Source organism: Chinchilla lanigera, unplaced genomic scaffold (assembly GCF_000276665.1).
Source record: "Chinchilla lanigera isolate Chin_1 unplaced genomic scaffold, ChiLan1.0 scaffold00023, whole genome shotgun sequence".
NCBI lineage: Eukaryota > Metazoa > Chordata > Mammalia > Rodentia > Chinchillidae > Chinchilla > Chinchilla lanigera.
In genome coordinates, this window is record NW_004955424.1 from 4,777,081 (window position 1) to 4,802,872 (window position 25,792).

Genomic DNA, 25,792 nt, shown 5'->3' on the forward strand with positions numbered 1-25,792 from the left:
CAAGTATGTCTCTTAGATTACTTGACATAGAATACAGGATTCAAGTAAGTGTTCATAAATAAGGTTGCTTTCTTTGTTATCTATTTTTTCTTAATGTAATTCATTAAAATTTTGATGGAAATAAACAATGCAGGGGCTGGGGATTTAGCTCAGCGGCAAAAGCGCCTGCCTGGCGCAAGGTCATGAGTTCAGTTCCCGGTACCGGAGGAAAACCCCCCCCAAAATAAATAAATAAATAAAATAAACAATGCATTTTCAGAAGACCCAATGGTGTACAACAAATTTTAGCACAAACAAATCTTAGTTCTACTTTTGACCAATGCCATAAACATGCATAATAATGTTACACAAAAATACTTAAGGCAACAAAGAAAGCAGTCTCTTTTCCACAAGAACTCAACTTCTATAGGATGCAAAAATGCCCATACATGTTTGCTTTCCTAAAATTTTTATCTTAAATGACTTCTGTGAAGTATAACTCAAATCAGTTTTAAAATATTGTCTAAACACTGATGGTATTCTTTAAAGCTGATTTTAATTCAGGAAATTCAGGAGGAATATTTGTTTTTTCTTTGTTAATGGAATTAAAAATGTACACTAGATTTCTCCTAGTTTCATTTGTTGTGAAAAATATATAATTGAAAACCTACAGTTGCACTCCTTATGACATAGCAGCCCTCTTTTTATTTCCTGGAAGACTCTGCATCACAATTTCATTTTAAATTGATGTTTAAAGAAAATAGACTCTATCACTGGGCAGGATGCTCGTATGAATTACTGACCTCTGTCATTCATTTCTGAAAAAAGTATTTTTCTTAATAGAATTACATTAATTTTCACCTTTTTTTGGACAGTATCTCCCGCAAGAATGAAGACCATTCTCAGCAACCAGACAGTCAACATACCGGAAAATGTCGACATCTCTCTGGAAGGATGCACAGTTACTGTGAATGGCCTCAGAGGAACGCTGCAGAGGGCCTTCAACCACATCGATATAGAACTCAGTCTCCTTGGAAAGAAAAAAAAGCAGCTCCGGGTTGACAAATGGTGGGGAAATGGAAAGGAACTGGCTACTGTTCCCACAATCTGTAGTCACATACAGAACATGATCAAAGGTGTTACGCTGGGCTTCCGTTACAAGGTGAGGTCTGTGTGTGCTCACCTCCCCATCAATGTCGTTATTCAGGAAAATGGGTCTCTTGTGGGAATTCACAATTTCTTGAGAGAAGAATACATTCCTCGGGTGAATATGAGGGCAGGTGCTGCTTGCTCAGTATCTCAAGCCCAGAAAGATGAACTAATCCTTGAAGGAAAGGACATTGAGCTTGTTTCAAATTCAGCTGCTTTGATTCAGCAGTCTGCCACAGTCAAAAACAAGAATATCAGAAAGTTTTGGATGGCATCTATGTTCTGAAAAGGGAATAGTTCAGCAGCCAGATAAGTAAGATCCAAGAGCCACCCAGGCACAGAAACAAGCTTCTGGATTGTAAGACCAATATGTGACATTTTAATGAGACAATAAAAGATCTTTATTGGAAAAAAAAAAAAAGAATTGCACTAATTTTCATAAAACTCAAATTTTTCAATGTCAAAGCAGATCTCTTCATTTATTCTATGCCACTGAATGTACAACTATCATTTAAAATAACTATGTCTGAACACAGAATTTTCTGATGCTCCAAAATTGTCTCTGTGAGTATACTTGTAACTTCCTAGTTGACTTAGTCCCTTGATTTTAGGCATAATCAAGGTCATTCCCAGTTAGGTCGCATGATCAAATGATGTGTTCTACCTCCACTTCTAGTAATTTGCCAGAGTCTGGGATCCTATCTACATAATCAGGTTCTCATTTTCTTTTTACCTATATTTCTTTAAAGTAAATGCTAAAACTGCTTTCCATGCTTATGTAGGAATTAGATATATTTTTTAAAGTATACAGATTTAAAGTAATATGTTGTGTTTCACTTAAGATTTAGCTTTAAATTTTTGACTCCTAGCTAGGTACATGCCTGCAACCCCAGTCCATGAAAGGCTGAGACAGTGGGATCACAGCAAATTTAAGGTCAGCTTGGTTATATAGTGAGTTCAAGGCCAACCTAAAATACATAGCAAGAATCTCCCTCAAAACAACAACAACAGAAGTTTTCTTTTTGACTCTTTACAAGATCTTTATTCAATTCTACCGTTATGCTGCTACCCTGCCTAGTACCCTTTCTTGGCTTTATTAAATACTCACTAAACTATTTGTTTTGTTATGCTTCTGTATTTGGGGTTTTTTTTTTTTTTTTGAGTAGAGGATGCTTTTCTTGTTTTGATTTTATGATCCATTTTGTCCAAAATGAGGAGATATTGTTATTATTTAGAAAGGATGCAGCTGCTAATAACAGATTTAGGAAACAACGATATTTAGTTTCAACTGCCCCGGCCTTATTTTTGTTGTTGTTCTTCTATATTGTATATCCTGCAAATTGAGTAGAGAGCAGATAGAATGGAAAATTTATTAGTGTGATATGAATATTAAATCAGTGGTTATGAAACTTAGAAAGCAGAACAAACTTTTTGTTTATACCACGAAATCACTTGACTTTATATTCTAGTGGTTTATTTTCCTATTGATCACATTATCTTGGGGCAAGTATAAACTTTATTTCCCAGAGTTTCTAGTAAATTAAATGAGAAAGAATAATACTATCAAGAGCACAATTCTCAATAATAGCCATAATATCAGGATTATACAGTTTTTAATTATAAATGCATTATTTGATTAATAGATATATTTATAAACCTGAAAATAACTACTTTCAAGGTTTATGTTCACGCATACTGTCACCTGTGATTGATAAATAAATGACAAACAAAAGACCTAGATCAAGCTACTACTATTGATTCAACCTCAACTGATAGGAAAAAAGTATATAGTGAGAGAGACAGAGAGAGACAAAGAGAAAAAGCATGGATTCTAAAACACACTGACCTCTAGAGGAGTTACTTCTACAATATAAGCTTATCCACCATAGTAATAAGTGAGGACACTTCAGCAAAGAGACTAAGGGTAAATTTTCTGAAACATGAAATATGTATATATATATATATGACTAGAAAAACACTGGAAAAAAAGAATTCACTAATGGGCAAAGTAAAAAATTAAACAATTATATCTGGGACAAAGTAGAAATAATGTAACTAAAATTGGAATGGTAAAGGAGTTAAAAAGGAAAATAAATTAAGTTCGTAATACTAAAAATAGTGGTTGTTAGGGAATACTGATAAAAAATAATAAAACAGCAAAAAGTTAAATGAAAAATAGGGCTCTGATATTTATATCTATGAGAGTAAACGTAGTTACTAAAGACTACAAAGTACCAAATTACAGCTAGGAAAAATGTACATCAGTACTTCTTGCTTTTTTCCAGCTGTTATTTTAGGGTTACTAAAGATAACAACAAGATAGAGTATATTTCAAAAGTCTAGGAGAAAAAATTTGAATGCTTTTATCATAAAGGATAATTATTTAATAAGAAAAATACGTATAATCAGATTTAAACATTGGACAATGCACAAATGTATTGAAACATCTTATGAAAGACCCTTAGTATGGATATTTTTTTGGTGTCAAGTAAATTGAATAAAAATAAAAATATATGCTTAAATAACAAAAACATAAATCTTCTAATATAACCAAACAAGCTAAAGATTCAGTGCAATTCTTTTCAATGTCATGATTCCAATGTCATGATTCACAGAAATAGAAAAAAAAGCCCAAAAGTTTGTATGGAACCAAATAGAAAACAGTTAGTCAAACAACTGGAGAAAAAGAACAAAGAATAATATCACATAATTGCAAAATATATTACAAAGTTACTATGTTTACAATAACATGATACTGGAATAAAAAGAGACATATTGTCCAAAGGAAAAACATAGAGCCCAGAAAGAGCTCATATATTTATTTATTTATTTATTTATTTTTTGGTTTTTCTCCGGTACCGGGAACCGAACTCACGACCTTGCGCATGCCAGGCAGGCGCCTTTGCCGCTGAGAGCTCATATATTTATGATTAATTGCTTTTAAAGGAAGATGCCGAGAATTTGCAAAAGAAAAAGGACAATCTCTTCAGTAAAGGTCAGTTGAAAACTGGATACCTAAATACAAATAAATGAAATTGAATGCTTAATTTATCATGTATAAAAATAATTAACTTAAAGCAGATTAAAATCTAATATGTGAGAACTAAATACTATAAAATTATTAGAGAAAAGCAAAGGGGAAAGTGTCCACAGGTTTTTGTCTGACATAATTTTTTAGGTGTGGCATAAAAACCCAAGCAATAACAAAACAAAATGTAGAGAAGCAGGACAGCAACACACTAAAAGATTTTAAATAGCAAGGGACAAGTTTAACAGAGAGAGGAGAAAACCCACACATTTGTAGAAAATACTTTCACATGATAAGCCTGTAGAGAGGTTAATATCCCAAATATACAAGAAGCTCAATTGCAAAGCAGATAACTGTATTAAAAATTGATCAAATACCTGAATATGAAAACAAGAAGTCAAATTATTATTCTTTTCAGATGACATGATCTTCTCCATAGAAGACTGAAAACATTCTATCAAAGACTCCTATAATTAATAATCAAATTCAGTAACATAGCATGATACAAAGTCAACACACAAAAATATCAGTCGCTTTCCTGTGTGACAGTAATGAACTCAGTGAGAAAGAAATTAGGAAAACCATGCTATTCAGAATAGAATCAAGACAAATTAAATGCTGAGGAATTAACCTGACCAAGGAAGTAAGACAGCTGCATGATGGAAAGAAAGAACAGTACATTGAAAATGGAGATCAAAGAGGACATCAGAAAAGGAAGATAAACCTGCTCCTGAATAGCCATAAGAAATATTGTCAAAATGGCCATACTCCAATATCTAATATACAGATTTAATGCAATCCATATCCAAATATCAATAGCACTCTTCACAGAACTGGAGATCTAAATATTAAGAAAGAAACATTTCATTGCCTAAAAGATTCAATAAGAAAACCCCTAAAGTCATATTCATAAGCTAGAGCCTTCTGAACAGAAAACCAATTTCATAAGAAATAATGTTAAGAAGCAAAAAGTGGCATCATATCCAATTTAAAAGTCTTGGAGCAGCCAAAGAAACAACAGAGTTAAGAGATAACCTACAAGTGGGGCAAAAAGAACTGTTGCTAGTTATTCCTCAGACAGAAGGCTGATATCTAGAATATATAAAGAACTCAAAAAATTAGATTCCCAAAATAAAAGAAGCAATTAAAAATTGGAGAAGTGAAATGAAGAGACATTTCTCAGAACAGCAATACAAATAGCTAATAAATGCATGAAAAAATTCAATATCTCTGTCCATTAGAGAAAACCAAATCAAAACTCTGAGATTCCACCTAACTCCAGATAGAATAGCTTTCATCAAGAAATCAGGGAATAAAAATTCTGGTGCGCCTCCGAGGAAACACAAACCCTTCTAAATTGCTGAGGAATATATAAACAAGTACAATCATTACAAAATCAAGTTGGACATTCCTCCAAAACTAAAACAAAAAAATTCATTCTATCCAGAAATTCCCTTCTAGGTGTTTTTTCAAAAGAGTTGCAAACTTCATATTAGAGTGTCACATGCATACTCATGTTTAGAGCAGCACAACTCATAATAGCTAAATCATGGAAAAGCCCTACTTTTCCTATCAAGAGATGAATGGATGGATTAAATATTGCACGTAAACAGAGTGAAGTAGTACTCTGCCATAGAGATTAACTTGGGTCATTTGTAAGAAAACTCACACTCAGACCATAATCTTAAATGAAATAAGTCAGACAGACAAGTTGAAATATTGCATTGTTTCTCGTAGATGAAGAGCTCAACACAGTAACAAAGAGCAAAATAAAAAGTAGATTTTAAAAAAAGAACTATTTAACTCCACATGATCTAGAATAACAACAGAAGATTAAAGTACCAGGCAAATAAAAGCAGGAAGAAAGTAAGCAGCAATAGTAATTTTAGACAAACTAGTAATCAAAACCAAGACATTAAATATAACAAGGGGCGCTTTAGTAATACTAAAAGCTAGAATTTGGTATGAAGCTTCATTTAAGATGCATGTACCATGCAACATATAATTCACTACTTCATGGCTGAAAACTGTATATTATGGGAACCACACTCAACTATTAAGAAATGCCTTAGCTAAGTGCATCATTCTCAGCCCAAGAAAAAACCTGGTAGCATGAAAGGCAATAGAGAAGATACTAAATAAAATAGAAGTTGTATACATACATAAAATAACACCTTGAAAATAGGTAACTCATGCTACTCAAATGCCCATGGCACAGTCACAAAAGTTGTTTAGATTTTAGGTAATGAATAAAATATTAAAATAAAATAAAGATGGGCTGGGGATTTAGCTCAGTGGCACAGCGCCTGTCTGGCAGGCACAAGGTTGTGAGTTCGATTCCCAGTACCGGAGAAAAAAAAATTTAAAAATAAAAAAATAAAATAAAATAAAATAAAGACCTATACTATAAAAATCTTATAAAGATTTATTCACAAGAGAGTTTTTATTCACAAGAGAGTTAAACTGGAAATTGGTGATTAAAAACAAAAAAAGTGTAAAGCCTCTTCTACTTATAATATTTTTTAAATTTTTGGTGCCAGGATTCAAACTCATGGTCTTTAGCTTGCCCGGGAACTGATGTACTACTAAGCTATATCCCCAGCCCTCTACTCATAATCTTATAAATTGTTTTGCTTACCAGGTCTTGAGTAAAAGAAGAATATAAAATTGTTTCATAATTTTCAAACATGTAATGACAGTAAAAGTTTGTATACTAAAATCTAGTTTATGTGAAAGAAGTTTGAGCCTTAAATATTTTTATTTCTATAAGTTAAAGAATGGAAATAAATTACAGAAATTTCTAGCTCAGAAAGATAGAACAGTAAATGCAAAGTAAATTGAAAGACTATACACAAAAATAAATAGGAAGGGAAAAGCAGGAGCAAGCGAAACGCAAAATTCAAAAAGAATAAAATTTACTCTTTATCAAAAATAACAAACCACTAACAATTGTGACATGATAGAATGAAAAATAAAAATATGTAAGATAAGAAAGGACAAAAAAAAAGAAACAAAAGCCTTGTTAAAAAACAGTGAAAATCAAAGGTGAGACTTTTATCTAAATAAGAATTATAAACAAATCTATATTAAGCATTTAATTGCTCAGAGAAGTACACCTTATCAAATTTATTTCTTTTAGAGTTGGAGAGCTTACACTGACCACTATCCAAAAAAAATAGAGGAAACTATTAGTAAACTCCTCAGTTTTTTTTTTTTTTTTTAAAAAAGGCTAGGCCTATATACTTTCATAGGAGTGCATGAAATATCCAAAGGCCAGATAGTACCAATGCTGTTTAAATTATCCAGGGCACTGAGAGGAAAGCAATAAACACGGAAATGGTAATCCTGATATAAATGAAATTGGTCACCTGGAAGAAAAGTTAGAGAAAAGGAAGAATACAGGACAGAATAAGAATAATGTCATTGCAATGAGGAAGTGACACTTGCAAAGTAGACTATTTAGATGGCTCTGTCTCTCAACACCTTAGTAATATTTTATGTACTGAAAAATAAATGCACAATTATAACCAATCAGAGCACATGAAGACTCAAAGTAGAATTCAAACTGTAACAAATGAATCTGACTCTACGAACAGTGTGACAACACTCAATCAATTGGGACAGCAAAGCACTTAAGTCATTTGGAAAATATGATTTGCCTCAATGCTGTAAAAGCTGAAGTCAAAATAACAAGTTCTTTGTGTAACGTAAATTGTTTCTCCCAGAGGTGTAATATAGCAATTTTGAAACAAATTTATATGTTTACTCCTATTGAGAACATAAATAAAGTGTAATAAAAGCTACATTTCTCAAATTAGGGCAAATATAGATACACATTTAACTCCTTAAGAGTATACTTATCTACATGAAGGATGATCAAAAATTTCATAGTTTTTCATTAATTTTGTAAGACAATAAAACAGGACATATACAAATGACAATTTTATCAAATGTATTCAATACAAGAATTGACTGGTTGAAATGACACCTACTTGAGCCATGCAGCGGAAGGCAAGTGAGAAGCACTGCCCCAGCGATGCTTCAGGTGAACTGGTAAGTGGTTAAAAAAGAAAAAAGGACTATTAGAATCAAACCTGTAGTTTTATACCGAAACTGGAATCATCAGCATAAATTCAGAGTTTTGATGTTTTAGTATATACATGCTCCTCCATTTACGGTAGGGTTATGTCCTGACTAGCTCACCCTAAACTGAATCATTAAGTCAAAAATGCATTCAAGGTATGCACTTTGTGAACCTCCTAGATTAGCAGCATAGTACACTGTAGAGCGCTGGCTGCTTCCTTTCATGCCTGCAGGGCTGTCTGTAAGTTAAGGCTCATCGTGGCTGCTCAGTATTCCAAAAGAATATCATACTGCTGGGCTGAGACCAAAATTCAAAATCTAGTTTCTGCTGAACGCCCCTTACCTTTAAACAGTTGCAAAGTCAAAAAAGAAATCTAAAGTTGAACAAGTGGAAATTGCATCCTTCTGTATAAATCAGTACAGATGTATGTATGTGTGAGTTAGCACATACATGAACAGATAGCTATGTCTCTCTATGTACAGTGTGTACATATATGGAGAGATAGGAATATATACAAATACCATGTGTATATCTATATCTGTAAGTGTGTCTGAAGTTTTTAAATGAAAAGGCTCAGGATTTGTTAGGGAAATTAGCCAAAAAATGTGCAAGTTAGTAAATAACTTGGTGAGTCAGAAAATAAAGCAGCACCAGAAAGTGGAAAGAGGTAAGTAAAGACAGGACACTGGAAAATCTTAAGGAGTTCCAAATGGCCTACACTGAATAAGTGGAATTAAGTAAGCCATAAGGTTTTGGACTATGGGCTGGACCTGGTGCCACATGCCTAAAATCCCAGCACTGGGGAAGCTGAGACAGGTGGAATGCTGCAAATTTGAGGCCAGGCTAGGCTACATAGTGAGTTCAAGGCCATCCTATGCTACATACCAAGGCCTTGTGTCAGAAAAAAAAAAAAAAAAGTACTGGGTATAATTTTGACAATAAAGGAAGTTCATAAAGCAATACTGATATAAGTATATATTTGAATGAAAACACAATGCAGACTAAATGAAGGTAATCCCATATAGATTTCCAGTAAATAAGCAAACATAGGATAGAGAAAATACCAAATATCATTGGACAAATAATATAGGGTTTTTTGGTTTTGTTTTGTTTTGTTTTGTTTCTTGGTACCGGGAATTGAACTCACAACCTCACGCTTGCCAGGAAGGCAGTGTGCTGCTTCGCTATATCCTTGGCCCCTAACACATTTTATAACTGTTCCAGGCAATATTCATATTCTCTAATGAATGAAAACTATTGGGTGAAAGTTTAAGGGCAAGGAAATATTTACATGGTCTTAAAATATCTCCCATAATGTTGATTAATAAAAGAGGGAAAATAGTAATTCTTCGGTGGAGAAAAATGCCAGGCAGCAATTTAAATGATGAAAGTTATCATGACCAGGAATAAGAAATATTAACAGCAGTGTGGTAGATTAACTAATGGCCAACTTGTAACACCCACCTGAGCTTAATGAGTGTGGTGCTACGTGTGGAAGGCCCACCTGAGTATTGTTACCAACAGTGTAAAGGGAGAATGGAAGGGAAATGGTGTGCTATTGATTCTCCTGGAGAAGCTTGTCACGATCGCTTTCCTGATATGAATGCAGCCGTTCTTACTGTCAGAGGAGCTTGGATTTTCACTGCTTTTTTTTCTCTCTGTGTCTTTTATTTTAAAGAGAATAAAAGAATACAATGAAAAGTATACAGAATTTCAAAGCAAGATGATAGGAAATTAACAATGGTTGTTGTATTGCATATTATCTTTAAAGTAGTTGTTCAGATTACCAGATATAGGCGTGCAAAACTGATCAAACAATTAGGCATTAACTGCTCCTTTCAAGATAGCTGAGATTCTTTTGCGGGGAGCTCTGGTCCTTACATTGAGTGTCACTTCCTGGCTCCAGGGCAGGTCACCTAGTCTGCTGGTACAGATGTGTCATCCCTCTGGGGCAGACTTTCTAGCTTCCACCACTAACCTTTGGGTCTTCCCAGTGAAGATCCTTGATACAGACTTGTATGAGACACTGTCATGGGCTCCAAGCCTCCAGCTGGACACATAGAGGACATTGCCATGGGCCCTAGGCCTCCAGCTGGACTCCTGCAGGACATTGCTGTGGGATCCAGGGTCTCAGTTGGATTCTTTGAGTCTCTGGTGCACGGACAGATCCCTTGCAGTCTTCCACGTTTGACTTTTGGGCCACATTTGACCTTTTGGACCACATAACTTCTGTGATAATTTTGCCAAAAAATTAATAACCTTTAATGATGAGAAAACATCAGGCAAATACAAATCAAGGGACATTTTCAAAAATAATTGCCCCATATCCCTTTCAAAGGCTATAGTCTTAGGAGAAAGGAAAAAATGAGAACATTTTAAAGATAGAGAAGGCTATCGTGATGCAGTAACTATTGCAATGTATGGTACTGGCATGGATCCCGGAACAGAAAAAGAATGGTAGTGATGCAGGAAAAAAAACCTCTCAACCTGAACGATATCTAGGGCGAGTTCATGTTCTCTAAGATCGAAGAATGAATTTTAGGAACAACGGAGGTTAAGAGCAGAATACATTTATTGAGGGAAAGAAAGCTTTTGTTCGAGAGAGGGACAGAAGGGGGCCCATATGGGTTACCAAGGACCTTGCCCTTCCCAGGGACTTTAAAGAGCTAAATCCCGAGGTGAGGCGGGTCCGAGATAGGGGAAAAATGGGAAATTACAAGGTGGGTATGAGGTGGGACAAAACTACCGTCAGCCAATAAGATTACAAGTATAATAGTTCAGGTAAAACTAAGTAAACTGGGATCAAATTGGGAAGTGAGTCACGTAGCAAGCGGACATGGATACAGAACAGCGGCTTTTCCTGTGGGGGATTGGGCTAGTGACTCTTTCTGGAGTTTTGAAGGTGACTGTTACTTATTTAGAATACCAGTCCTTGGGCTGGGGATTTATCTCAGCGGTACAGCGCCTGCCTGGCAAGCGCGAGGTTGTGAGTTTGATTCCTCGTACTGGAAAAAAAAAAAAAAAAAAAGAAGTAGAAAATCAATCCCTGATGTTCACACCTAGGGAGGTGTGTGGGTGCATTTGTTTAGTCCTTTTGTCTTGAGGTCTGGCCCACAGGTATCTTATCTTGTCTTTCATATTGCCCTTCCAGGGCCTGGCCCTGTCTGCCTGACTATCATATTTCTAGCTAACTCAGCTGCCTATAGCAGTAGCACTGTGTGAACTCTAAATGGAATTCAGGGTTTGTTAATGGCGTTACAATTTTAATTTCCTTGTTGTACTAATAGAGCTATAGAAATGCCAGCAATGAGTACGAGGAGAAACAACATAAGCTACTATTTGTGCAAATTGTCTTGACTCTCTAACTCCTTAAAGAATATATGCAAACGTTGAAGATTTGCTACCTAGCATGGGAGTTGTCTTTCATTTTTTTTAATACTCACTTTGGTTAGTATACTTGGAATTGGAGGAGTTTAAAAATTATGCAGGCTGTTAGTCACTAAGTATTAATAATTTGGAGCAGAGTGGGGATATAGCTCAGTGGCACAAGCCCTTGCCTGGTAAGCATGAGGTCCTGAGTTCGATTCCCAGTACTAAAATAATGATAATAATAATAATAATAATAATAATAATAATAATAATAACTTTTGGGAATTGATAAAGAGGTTTCTGTTTGACTTTTCAGGCTGCTTGCCGCAGAAGTTATCTGTGAGCGTTCTGCTTTCAAATTTGGTATGGTCATGCTTGTTTTAAGATATTGGCCTGTATTAAGCACAGAAAATTGTATTTAGATCTTACTAATCTTTAACCATGATTCCCTATGATGAGTAATTATTCATGAATATACCAAAACAAAGAAGATCATTTACTCTCTAAAATATTAGGCACATAATTCCTTCTGAAATTAATCTTTAAGTAGAAAGATAAAAAATTTTTTAAAAAACCAATAGCTTTGATGAAATATATGCAAAAAATTAGTGACACAAGAAATAAAACATTAATAACTCAGAAAAAGTAAATAAAAAAACTATTCACCATCTCTTCAAAATAAATTTAGTACTTAACTAAAAACGTGATAATCATAAATAAATTAATTTAAAGAAAAGAAACAATACAAGGATATCAGAAGAGGATAAATAACAAATGAAAAATGGTAGCAATTGAATAAAAAACAATGAATTTTATTTTTATTAGTCATCCAAATAGATATATAATTATATATTCACAAAACTAGCAAAGACTAATATTCAATAAATTTAATAATGTAATATATCCATATTATTTAATAATACATACAATATATGTTGTTTTTAATAATAAATTTAATATATACATACAGTAGAATGACAACTACTATTAAATTATGAAGTAAATTAAAAAATAAGTAATAATCCTCATGCATTATAAAGAACATCCAGATTCAACATACTCTTTAAAGAAAAAATATAAATAAGCAACTGACTCAATTACATAAATCATTAACTGATTAATAAACAGGAGGGAGTAAGCAATCTTGAAAATTTAAACCTTAAAATCATTCTAGGCCAATGGGATTCATTGATAACATTTGTGAATAATCCACTAAATGGACAATTATTATTTGGTATGTATTCTGAAACTTAAATTTTACAAAAGGTTTGATATTAATTATGTATGTTACATAATTTAACTCACAAAAATTCCAAAAGATATGATGATGTACATAATGTATAAATTTCCATACATCAAGATTTGCAAACTGATAAGCACATAGCTGGTAAGCCCAGTCCAGTCCATTTCAGTTTATTGAGAATTGGACATGCCTATTCATGTACTAGAAGAATTGAGTATTTGCAACTAAGACTTGATAATTCACAAAAGCTGAAGTATCTAGTGTGTGACCTTGTGTAGAAGAAACTTTCTGACCTTGCTCTAAGCAAATCATATTTGCAAATAAAACAGTAAAAATATCAAATAATGTACCAACACATCAAATTTACACTATGTTAAATATTAAGGCCATTAAAAATAAAGGATATAAAGGGAAAGATGTTCAAAGATGTTTTCGTCTATTCTGTTTTACAAGTTCTGTAATTTTCTTCCATTGCAGAAAACTGAAGAATTTTATTATGGCCAAGTTCCAACATTATGCAAAATGACAAATTTGGGATGAGAGAGAATATCTTTTTGTGTGTACTCATAAGAAATGTATAATGTCATTACTATTCATAATTTTGAAAAGAATTCCAATGACCTCTGTAAATGACAAAGTCATTTTATAAAACTTCAATGAAATACTCTTAAATCGGAAGCCTTTTCTGACTTAGAAAAGAAAACTAAAATTTGCAAATATTCACTTAAATGGGAGCAGTCATGGACAGTACTTCTCAAAGTGTGCTGCATGGAAAATAATTAATGAAGTAAAACAAAATTGCTTTTTTCATTTGTTTATCACTACTTTGGAAATGCTAAAAGTTTCCACTTTACATCAGGAAAAGGCACACGTGAATGTTTCCAGGATATGTATCTATAGAGTAATAAAATAATGTATTGATACCTAAAATATTAATTACAATTGTGAAGAACTTCTGTAAAATGTGTGCATTTCTACAGATATACTCAAGAGACTAGTATAAAAGCTGCCATTTTATTTTGATAAATAATAATATTTATTTTAATGTGTCAGTACTTTTCATGTAACTTTATAAATGTGCTTCATTCTTTTCCAAATGAGGTAAATAATATACAATGAGGATTTTCAGATTTGTTATAAACTGCTCCTGGAAGTTGGATGGCTTGGATTATTGTGTGAAAATTATTAAGAATTGCATGATGAAGATGAAGTTTAAGGTAGGAACAGTTTTTTTCTAAACATAATGAAACATTGAAGAAGTTTGCATTCACCTCATTTCAGCTGCTCACACATTTTAAAAACATTTTCACTTCTAATTCTTTCTTGAACTCTGGACCAAAAAACATAAGAGAGGGAATCTGCTCTAACAATATAGAAATGTCTGACACTGAATAATCAAGAGTAAAACTTTAAAGTATGTGGAGGAAAAAATAATATAATATATATGTTGTGTTATATACAGAGAGGTTAGATTCAAGACAATGGATAGAAATTTATAAGGTGCTGATGTAAGAAAATGAAATGAAGTCAATGTAAAAATCTATATCTAGCAAATTATCCTTTAGAACCAAGTCGGGTTCAGGGATTTTCAGAGAAACAAAAATTGTAGTTCTGTTAATGAAAAATATTTTCTAGGATAAATGCTTGATAAATTTATTTCTACAGAAGGTACAATAGATGGTAAATACAGGGTCATGTTTGAAAAGAATATCTTTCTTGATAATTTCTAAGGAAAAGAGGGGACTGCTGGAGAGTGACTTCCAAGAGATGCCTGCAGAGGTTTGACTTGCTTTAACTGGAGGATGCAGCTAGGAGGAAATAGGCCAAGTCAGGTGGCATGTATTTGACTTATCAGATTACCTGGTAAATAGAACATGGTAAAAACATTTGCTATATGGTGAATTTCTCGTTAGATGACCTGAATAAGAATTACTGTCTTTAATATGGGGCTGGAAGGAAGAAACACAGAAGGAAAGAAAAAAGGGGATGAAGGGAAAGAAAGGAATGAGAAAAGGAAAGAGGAAGGAAAGAAGAATAGAAATAATGTATTCCTGAAGAAACTAAGATAAGATATGCAAGTTTTTGAGATATAGGAATAAGATTTTACTAAATAATATTCCCTTTTGGAAAAATAAACTTCAGAATCATCTGCATGAATGGGAACAATTTCAGTATATTCAACACATGAAACATGACAAAGAAGAATCGGTTAAGCAAGGTGGTGATATGGGCAAAATTCAGTTTAGCAGGAGTTAAGGGTTTCCTATTTTTGAAATGATTAGTAATACTTCCTCCTGCTGCCATTAGAGAGTCTGGTTTGGCAATGAAGTTTTTTATATTAGCACAACTCCATAAAGCAAAAATAATGTTCATATTTATGAAGAGAAGAGGTAAAATATTTAATGAAAATAGCCAAAGAATAAAGCCTAGTAAAATGAATATATGCTGCAATTTATATATTTTTATTACAAAGGAAGTCATATGGATTGAAAACAGATTGTGATGAGTTAAGAATTCTTAAGATCACACTAAAGCAATGAGCAAAATTTAAACAAAAAGGAGCAGGCAGAAGAAATAAAATGCAACCTGCATAATTTTATATAAACTCATAAAAGAGAAGAATTCAGGGAAGGAAAGAGAAAATCTAGAAATATAAGAGTAAAATACAAAACAAAATCAAATACATTTAAACAATCATGTAAGCTATATATGACAATTAAAACAGAGCGATTATATGGAATATAAAGAAAGCATAACTCGGGGCTGGGGATTTAGTTTAGCGGCAAAAGCGCCTGCCTGGCAAGCGCAAGGTCGTGAGTTCGGTTCCCGGTACCAGAGAAAAACCAAAAAAAAAAAAAAAGAAAGCATAACTCAAATTCATCCCTAAACAAGATTCACAGTGTAAATGAAAAGCACATATAAACTTATTCTTATGTTGGCGATAAAATGAAGCTGTAAGAAAAAAAAATAGTACATTGAAAATTATACATTAAATTGCCCACATCAAGTTCATACAAATAATATGTATTTATACTAGCAAGAAACAATTAGAAAATTTCATTAAAAGTAAAATAGTCTATGTTGTTGGCATTTTGCTAGTTTTCTTTTTTTTTTAAATTATCTTTAAAAAAAGTAAAGGAGTTGGATAAAACTTATACTCAAATGGTACACATAAAATCTATGCAGAAAATATTGCTGAAAAATATAAAATACAATAAAACTTGAAGCATTATATCATTTTCATGGATTGGAACAATCAATATTGCTTGAAAAATCCATAATCCTCAGTTTGTTCTGTATAGTCACCAAAACAATAAACAAACACTGTATATACTATAGTATGCAAACAAGTATATTTTAATCATACACACTATACATATGTGTATATGATTAAAAGTTTATTCTAAAGATTATACAGAAATACAGAGCCAAAAATGAACTTGCAAAACATCATTCTTAGACTCATCAATTGCAAAAGTACTATATAAATATTAGTCAAGATACTTTTCTTGGTTTCTTGGAATGTAAACCAAGGTAATGAATAGAAGGTCCAAAACTAAAATTATACTGAACAATTGATTTGTCAATTGAGTTTTTAAGAAACACCCCCAAAATTAAATGCAGCTATGAAAACACTTCTACAAAACCTGCCAAATTAACTAGACAAGTATAAGGATAGGGCAACTTGTTACTCTTTCTCTCTCTTTCCGCTTTCATCCATCTCACTCCCACCCTTCTCATTCCTGCCTTCTATCTTCCTGCCTAGCTTTTCTTCCTACCTTTCCTATATGCCATATGGTGTACATTTTTATCTTTTAAAGTGATCATGAAACACTAGGTTTTATAAAATAAGAAACAAATTTTCTGTTTCCTGTTTCAGATTGGCCATACTTCACAATAATTATAGACTGGAAACATACTAATGGGTATTCCAGAGTTAATATTATAACATTATATTATCATTGTCTTCACTAAATTTTCAGTTTGGGGCCAGATATATAGCTCAGTGACACAACGTCTGCCCTGCAAGCATAAGGCTGTGAGCTTGATTGCTGATCTCACACACACACACACCCACACACAATCAGTTTGGAACAATGTCTAAACCTGACAAAGGAAGACAGAGACAATACAATTTGATTTTTGTTTGTATAAATCCTAACAGATGTTTAAGTGCCAAATATTAGTTTACTAAGTCTGAAATAAAGTGTTACAATAATCATGCAAAAGTTGTAGGATCAGATCAACATCCTTGTTTATCATTTAGAGGCACAATTTAACAATTAGAGTTGTTGTTACTGAAATCAAATAACAAGTAGCTTCTGGAACTGTTCTATTTTGTTTTTACCTATCCTTAAGTTTCTCGCCTATCTAAGTAAACTTTACAAGTTATATCATGTATTTTGCAGTGTGGAATCAAAGATTAAAACAGACAAGAAAACATGAAAATATTTTTTAAAAGTATAACAATTTTTCTAGTCTTCCAGTTTATTTTTATACTTGCATAAATCTTTGCGGTTTAGACATAATGGTATGTTATGTAACTGTCACAATGTTAATTGTCTATGGTTTATTCTACATCAATTCTAAGGAAATGTTCTTAGCAGCTAAATACTGCATTACTTCAAAATACCATGAATTGGCAAAAATGTTACCCAGGCCCCCAAAAATAAAGTCATCTTCATGCTCTCTTCTTGGTTCATATTCCCTGATTTTAAATCATTTTCTTAAACCTTTTGGCCCTCAAAATGTGCTTCCCATATAGTTTTGAAACACTAAGTATAGCGCTGTGTAGGCACAATACAGCATTTTAAAACTACCACTTCTGTATCGGCTAAGGTTTTCCTGAGTCACAGAATCAATAGAAAATATACATATATGTGTGTAAGAGATTTATTAGGTCAGCTCATAGGATCAGTGCTGGTGAAGTCTGAAATGACCATCTACCCTGGAGACCTGGGGTCCACAGTAGTTGCTTGGCCAACATTGAAGGCACGTAGCAAGAGGGATCCAGGATGCAACACCAGTCCAGAATCAACTGCTGGGACTCTCTCCAGTGGTGTCCATGCAAGTCTTTGTTAGACAGCGAAAGAAACTAGAAATCTGGACACCAATGTCCAAAGGCAACAGCAATAAAAGACAGGCAGGCTCAGGAAGACCAAAATCCTTCTTTCCTTTTTTATTCTGTCCAGGCCATAAGCCTATTTGTTGGTGCCACCCCCTTCTGGAGTGTGTCTCTCCCCTGCAGGTTGGTGGCTTTCCTGTCTGTCATCCACAGACACACCCAGAACTGTGCTTCACTAATGTGTTAGGAGTTCCTTAATCCATTCAATTGGACACATAGTGATTAACAGTTGCACCTTCCTAAAATGTAGCTCAAAGTACACACATGCTTGATGTTTAGAGATTAAAATGAGAAAAGAGAGTTATTAGCTATTAAATTTACCCACTTTTGCAGCAAATTAAAAAAAAACACAAACTCATCCTTTTCAGTATGAAAATTGTATATTTCCTTTGATACAAGCAAGCACGTCTGTACACAGGGGAAAGCATAGGAATACATTCTCAACAAGTTTTGTAACAAACAAGCTATCTGTCCATTAGTTCTATTACAGAGCTAGAATTTTGTTTCATTAAAATAAAATTACTGCATTCTGAAATAGAATCACTATATTTTAATGCTTTATTACAGTAGAATCACTATATAATTTGACATTTCTTGTCAAATAAAATTTTATAATTTTGCAAACTTGTGTTCTGTAACCATTTGGTTGACATCTATCATCTCAATAATTAATCTCTGGATATTAAGACTGCCTGTTTTTTAGGGTTTATCCTACTTGGAGCAAACACAGCTCCACCTCAGCCCTGGGAATGGATCAAGAAAAATTTAGGCGGAAGTGTCATATGTACCAGTCTGGGGCCTTTGTCTCATTAAAAGCTCATAGTCTTATGTAATTACTAATAAAGTCTCTTTTGATTGCTGAGGACCACAATATCAATAGTAGAATTTAAACACCAAACCATACTTCCTGCAAGTCTGAATTTGGCTCTTTTTTATGCCTGAAGTTTATATGTTTCCTTAGTTGTATAATATTACCCTTTAATCTTAATTTAAGCAACTTAAATTGTTGCTTAAATCTCAGTTCTACGCTTTTCTCCTTTATTTGTATCCAATACATCGATCTGTATAAAATTAAGCCTCAGTTTTTTATAGGTTATTTCTTCCCACCAACTGGATGTCTGCCCCGAGAAACAATCTGTCCATTAGAAATTCACAACACAGTAAGGTTTCCTGAGAGACACTCTCTTTCCTTTTAATATTTTTCTCTGAGTGACCCAGTTTTGCATTAAATGAATTGTAATGCCAGAGGTCCACACCTACAGGATGCTCTTGACTCCTGGAATAGCAAAGATGCTGTAGTTGTTTTTGTACTTGTTTTTTCTAATACACTGGAGTCTTTACAGAAAATATCCATATAGTCAATTTCATGCTATTTACTTTAACGTACATGTTCCCTTCAGCCCTGCTACTTTTCAGTTCACTTTTGTCTGAAGATGTGAAATTGACTGAATAAGAAAAGAAACTGGCATTAGCAAGAGTATTTTTGCAAAAGAATAGACAGTCATGCACGTATAATTTTTATTGAACTTCTTTCCAGGAGAATAATTGCTCTTGGAATATCTATTATTTGCTCTAATAATACTAGGTTCTTTACCCACATTATTGCTTTTCTTTTTTTTTCTTAGCCATGCCATCCAGTAAATTATACTCAATTTTTTATCTGACAAAATTGAGTTGTTGAAAGGTTAATCTCATGGTAAAACCAAGATTAGAAGCCAGAAGTTTTTCTTTTCTTTGATGTGTCCTTTAAGGAGAGATAAAAATCCTATCCTTTCTTCATTTCTTTGCCACATGCTACTAATTGCTTCTGCGTTCCACTTCAATTATCTCACTTCATCATTTTCTTATCAATCCCTACATCAGTTATTTAAGTATCATATTATATGATACTTAATCAGATAACTGCCTTTGGTCAGTAACTATATCATGTATAGATATAATTTGTGCACAATTTTATTGTAAGCTGTGTGAGGGCAAAATCTTTTCTTTCACTATTATTTTATTTTATGTGGCAACTATCACAATGCAAATACATACAGTTAATTCCAGGTGAAATGAATTTTGAAAAATGTTGTTGAGTTCTTCGGGGGAAAAGTCTCTATGCAAAACAGAGGACCTTTATAAATATTTAACACCTATTTTCAATGTGAATGTCAGGTCCTTTTTGTGCTTCTGGATAATTGCAGTACAGAGACAGACAACATAAACTTTCTTCTCTTCTTTTCCTTATTGGGATTTACATGGGATCCAGTGTGCAGAGAACATAAATCCACTCATTCAAAATATATAGGTATCACAAGTGTTATAATCACAATAGCAAAAAATTAGTAATTAAATATTCAAGTTATATACCTAATTTTAAGATTTTTTAAAACCAAGATCATGTCATACTTTCCCTGTAAATGTTTAGTCATGAGTTATAGAATATATCATTCAGGAAATTTTATAAATGTAAATAAACATATTTCAGATTGAAATATTGCACTCAAATCCTCTTACAATATCCACTTTGCTCTTTGAAACCATCAGATGTCTCATTTAATTTCTTTTTTAATTATTTCCACAGTGGTTCATAGAATATGTACCATATGAAATACAGAAAAATACGCTTAATGAAACTTTTGGTATGAAAACCCTTTAGAATCATTGGATATACTATATAAATTTGTATAACGTCCACATACTAATGTTTTTTTAAAAATTATGCAACCATAGAACTTGATCATAGCAGGTTTCAGACACTGATGGTAATAGTAGCAGTATTCTGTATTGAATGTGCACAAACTAAGTGATCTTTGAACCTATGGAAAATCACAGAACCTCGATTTCAAACTTCCCTTGGTTTCTGAGCGTGTCAGTGTCACAAGAGTTAATGGATTGTTACCTTTGTAACATGTACTGTGAATAATGGAAAAGACAAGACCACAAAATGCTTTGTCTGATTTATTAGCTAAGTATAATAAATTGGGAGGCAGTCTTTAGTCGCCTAGGGGATGTTCCTGCTCTACTTGCTGTCCTTTGGTTTTAACTTTGATTGTAATTAAAATTTAGATATGTCATCTGCAATTTAAATCACCAGAGGTGGGTGTTGTTTCAAAATTACCAGGTTTTTGCCTCATCAGCCATTAGAAATTAGGCACATTCATCTGGTTATGATTGTCTCTGTATTACTTCTACATATATACTGACAGGTATCATTTAGAGTATTACCACTTTCCCCTTGGTCCCAGGAATTTGTGAATCAAATCCAATAGAATGCTTGTTAATGTGTGAAATGAGTTTGACAGATTTGATCTGAGTGACTGTAAATATTGTCATTTGCTTCATAGAATCAATATTATTTTCTCTTCACTTTTTTCCAGTGATGATATTGAAGACATTACAATGAGGATTTATCCCTGATTGAATACTCTAGAGAGTAAGCAGATATAATGTTCTATTAGGCATGAAAATTACCTCTCCACAGATACACACAGAGTCAAATATAGTCCACAAAGGAAACAGAAAACAACACCGTTATAACCATAATCATACTACGTTTACATGCTTGGTCAAAAATTACATTTTTCCATCACATTTACAGTGAAAACCAAATTGCAAGCCTTTCACAAGGCAACAGTGTAAAACCTCTGCATTATCTGGTCCCTGTTTCCTTTTATGAGTTCAAGTTTTTAGCCTCTTTGGCTTTCAGAATAATTCATGAGCAAAACAAAAACGCCCTGACCAGTTGCAGAGTTACAATGTCTTCCTGAGATCCTGCACTTCTAGTACCACACATCCCCGCATGTTCTTGGGTCGGACTTCCACATGTTCTTTCGCATGGAAAGTGAAGTCATGTTCATCTGTCCTAAATTTCTGAGAGGTTTTTATTTTGCTATTACATAATAGATTTTATCAGAAAATTTCCCCACACAATTTGGTAAGATTTTTTAAATTTTAGTTTTCTTATTTGGTGGTTTACATTGCTTGATGTCTGAGTATTTTTTTTTGTTTGTTTGTTTGTTTTTGTTTTTTTGTTTTTCTCCGGTACCGGGAACCGAACTCACGACCTTGCGCTTGCCAGGCAGGCGCTTTTGCCGCTGAGCTAAATCCCCAGCCCCGATTTCTGAGTATTGAACAAGATTTACTTACTTACAAAAAACTTGACACGGTCATAATTTTTTTATGTAATGTTGAATTTGATTTGCTAGCACAGATTCTCTTATGCACAGTGGATTTACATATCTATCCCATCGTAAGCAGCACTATCTTAAGACACAAATGTACATCATCTAACGTTTCTTTTTTCTCCATTGGTCATTTTTCTTGGAAAAACTTGCTTTTGAAAACAATAATCACATCTTTTACTCTTTTGCTTTCCACCTGTAAATGGTATTAAATTTGAAGTGAGTTCCCTGTCAGTGGCACATGGCTGGAATGTATTTCTGCTGGTCTTTCTCTTTGGTTTGGTATTTAAAATAATTCAGTTTAAAATAATTACTGATATGCTAGCTTTGTGATTTCACTGTTGATTTATATTTGCTTTCTTTGATTCTTTACTCTTTTGCCTTTTTGTGGATTATTGGAAATACACAACATTGTATCTTGATTTATTTTTAATGTCCACATATCTATGTATAAAGTTTCTATAGTATTTCATTGGATATTGTAACAGTTTACCAATATTGGTATTTCACAAATTCAAATAAAAATTTGGAGAGTTCACTTCTATATAGATCCCTTTTTATTCTCTACTATTCAGTATCATTCTTTCATCTATCAGATAATATTAATTTCTTTTATTTTAGACATCAATATGATTTAAAATCTTCATGACAAAATATAGTCCAGTGTATGTTCCCATCTTTGGATTCTTTCATTGCCCTTGAATTTCAGAAGAAGAATTTTGGCAGTTTTATGATTTATGGGTATTAGTTATTTGTCTAAGCATTTGAGAAATAGTATGCCACTTCCTTTTGCCTTCCATAAAATAAGATGACATGAAAAATCCGCTGTCATTTAGACTGGTCCTTTCTTTAAAATATCACATCTTTTTGCTTTGGATTTTTATGAGAATTTTATCTTTACCTTTAATTCTTAACAGGTTACCTACGGTGTTTTTTTGGTGTGAATTTCTTTGAGTTTATCTTAGCTGGAATTTATTCAGTTTCTTAACCTGAAATTTTATGTCTTTTGCAAAGTTGAGAGATTCCAAACATTTTGATATATTTCTTAATATATCATTAATTTGATATATTTCTTAATATATCATTAAATATATTTCCATATTTTCTGTTTTTTTCTCCCATAACTTCAGTGATATAAATTTAACTCTTGTTATCATCTCAGTTCCCTGAGATACTGTTCAAATTTTTTTTTCAGTCTATGTATCTTCCTTCCTTCAGATTAGGAAAGTCTATAATTCTGTCCTTAAATTCACAGATTCTATTGTTTACCACCTCTGCTTTATTATTGAATCCATAATTCAGAGAATCCATCTCTGCTTTATTATTGAATTTAAACTTTTAAGTTTTATTATTTTTTTCAGTTCTCCAGTTTCACTGTTTTTTTTTAACAAATTGATTTTTCCTATGTTCTTTATTTTACATCTTCCAAATGAATTTGTAGGCAAGTTTTATTACAGTTGCTGTAAAATCTTTGTTCTGGAAATATCCCAGCCTCTTGTTCATCTTAGTGTTCACATTAACTGATTTTCATTTCTTAAGCAAGTTGTAATTCTCTTGGTTCTTGCTATCACTGCTGGTATGAAGTTACATATTGTGGCTGGAAAGATTTCCCAGGAACAGATGACTCTCTGTAAAGTAGGGATGTGGTGGGGGCTGGGGATTTAGCTCAGTGGCAAAAGCGCCTGCCTGGCAAGCGCAAGGTCATGAGTTCGGTTCCCAGTACCGGAGAAAAACAAAACAAAAAAAACATTAAAAAAAAAGTAGGGATGTGGTGGGCACATTTCCATGCATACACACACACACACACACACACACACAGTTTCTCCTAGATGTTCTAGTGTAAGTGGATAACTTACAAGGTAAACAAAAAAGATTCTCAGGCAGGTTCTTTTGTGACAGTTATGTCACATTTTTGAGTCTGTCTACTCAGCCTGCCAGTGGAGACTGAGTATCTTTGCCTATTCTGCTTGTTCTGATGTCTCCAAGGGCACACAGGAAATCTTAGGCCACACCCATGAATATAAAGATATTTCCCATACCAGACAATTTCCTGTAGCTTGTTCCCTTTTTCTGTATCTGATTCTTCAGATCTCCTTGTAAAAAGAGGAAGTCTCTGGTCCAACAAAGCCACCTGTGTCTGCTTATTTTTGTGAGACTTAATTTATTTCTTCTACCTGATGTAAATCTCATTTGTCTTCTACCTCATTTAAAGCTCAGGAGGACTTACTTCAATGTAAGACAAGTATGAACATGTCTGGGCTTTCTTCTGTTGTTAAGTTAGAGCTCAGGCAATGCTGAGACTGAGAAGTCCTGCTGTACTGTTTGGGGGAAAGACACTAGTGCTACAGTGTTTCCCTAATCCTGGGGCAGGAAACCATATAGGCGAGTGGCCTGTTGGGACCCAGTCTGCACAGCAGGAAGTGAGTGACATGCTAGAGACAAAACTTCCTGTGTATTTACTGCCACGCCATATCTCCAGCATTAGAGCTCAAGTTCCACTTCCTGTCAGATCAGAAGTGGCTTTAGATACTCAAGGAGTGTGAACCCTACTGGGACTTGGAAGGGATCTAGGTTGTTTGCTCCTTTGACTCACCCCAGAAATTATCATTCCTCTGACCTCTGCCCCAAATCCTTGGAAAAATTGTCTTCCACAGAACTGATCTCTTGTGCCAAAAAGTTGCCTGTTCCCCAGCACTGGGCTCAAGAAAGAGCTCTTCTCTGAAAAAATACTCTTCAGTTTTCTATTACAGAACGTTCAAATTTTATAAATGTGGAGAATAGCGAGGAGCAGTGAGAAAGGGGCTTGTTTTTGTATCTAGCTCAGAAATCCCTTGTGAAATTCTCCCTGAAAATGTGAATAAGATTCATAACAATTGTATTAAATCACAATCTCCAGGCAGAGTTTGCAAATCTAAATATTTAGAAAAGTCCCTGGGTGATTCTGATCAGGAAATAAATAAACCATGAGGGTAAAATAAAACTTTTGACACATAGCATTACTAAACATGGCAGTCACTTACCATGAACTGTGTAAATTATCCTTTGCACTTTAATAAATATGTGGCTTATGTGTGCACTTCACAGCTTTTAATGACCAGAAATGTACCTAGAGTAATTATGCTACTCTTCAAACTTACTAATTCTTTAGAGTTAAGTATTTCTAAACCTATTCTATAAATTTCAAGGCAGTTAAGGATTTGTGAGAAGATATCCCTCTAGAGCTAGTTTCACTAAATAATTGCTGAAAAGAGATGAGAATGAGCCATGTTCAGGTTTAAATTTCCAGGTTTAACAGAGCAGACTAGATGATTCATCACAGTTTTATACCTACATGTGAGGATATTCACTCTTGATAATTAATTGTACATTAATAAACCAATACTTTTGTACAGATAATCAATAACTGTGTAAGGAAATTCTATAAGGAATTTTTATGGGTTCATCTGGTGGGTTTTTAGTTTTACATGTAAGTTTCTGAAACATCTCAACTTGCCCATGATTAATGACAATTTTAGATGTTATCATTACTCTGAAAAAATGAGGGTTGTATTTATTTAAATTGTGCTTTTATTCTTCATGCCTCTCTATTTCATTGAGGAAGAAAAGTAAATCAGTTCCCTTCTTTTCCTAATAAATGATCTTTTGTAGC

General features: G+C 33.4%; 1 pseudogene; it reads left to right on the plus strand.

The window, feature by feature from the left end:
- The first annotated feature begins 868 nt into the window (after positions 1–868).
- Positions 869–1,414, plus strand: LOC102010817 (annotated as a pseudogene).
- The last annotated feature ends 24,378 nt before the right edge of the window (positions 1,415–25,792 follow it).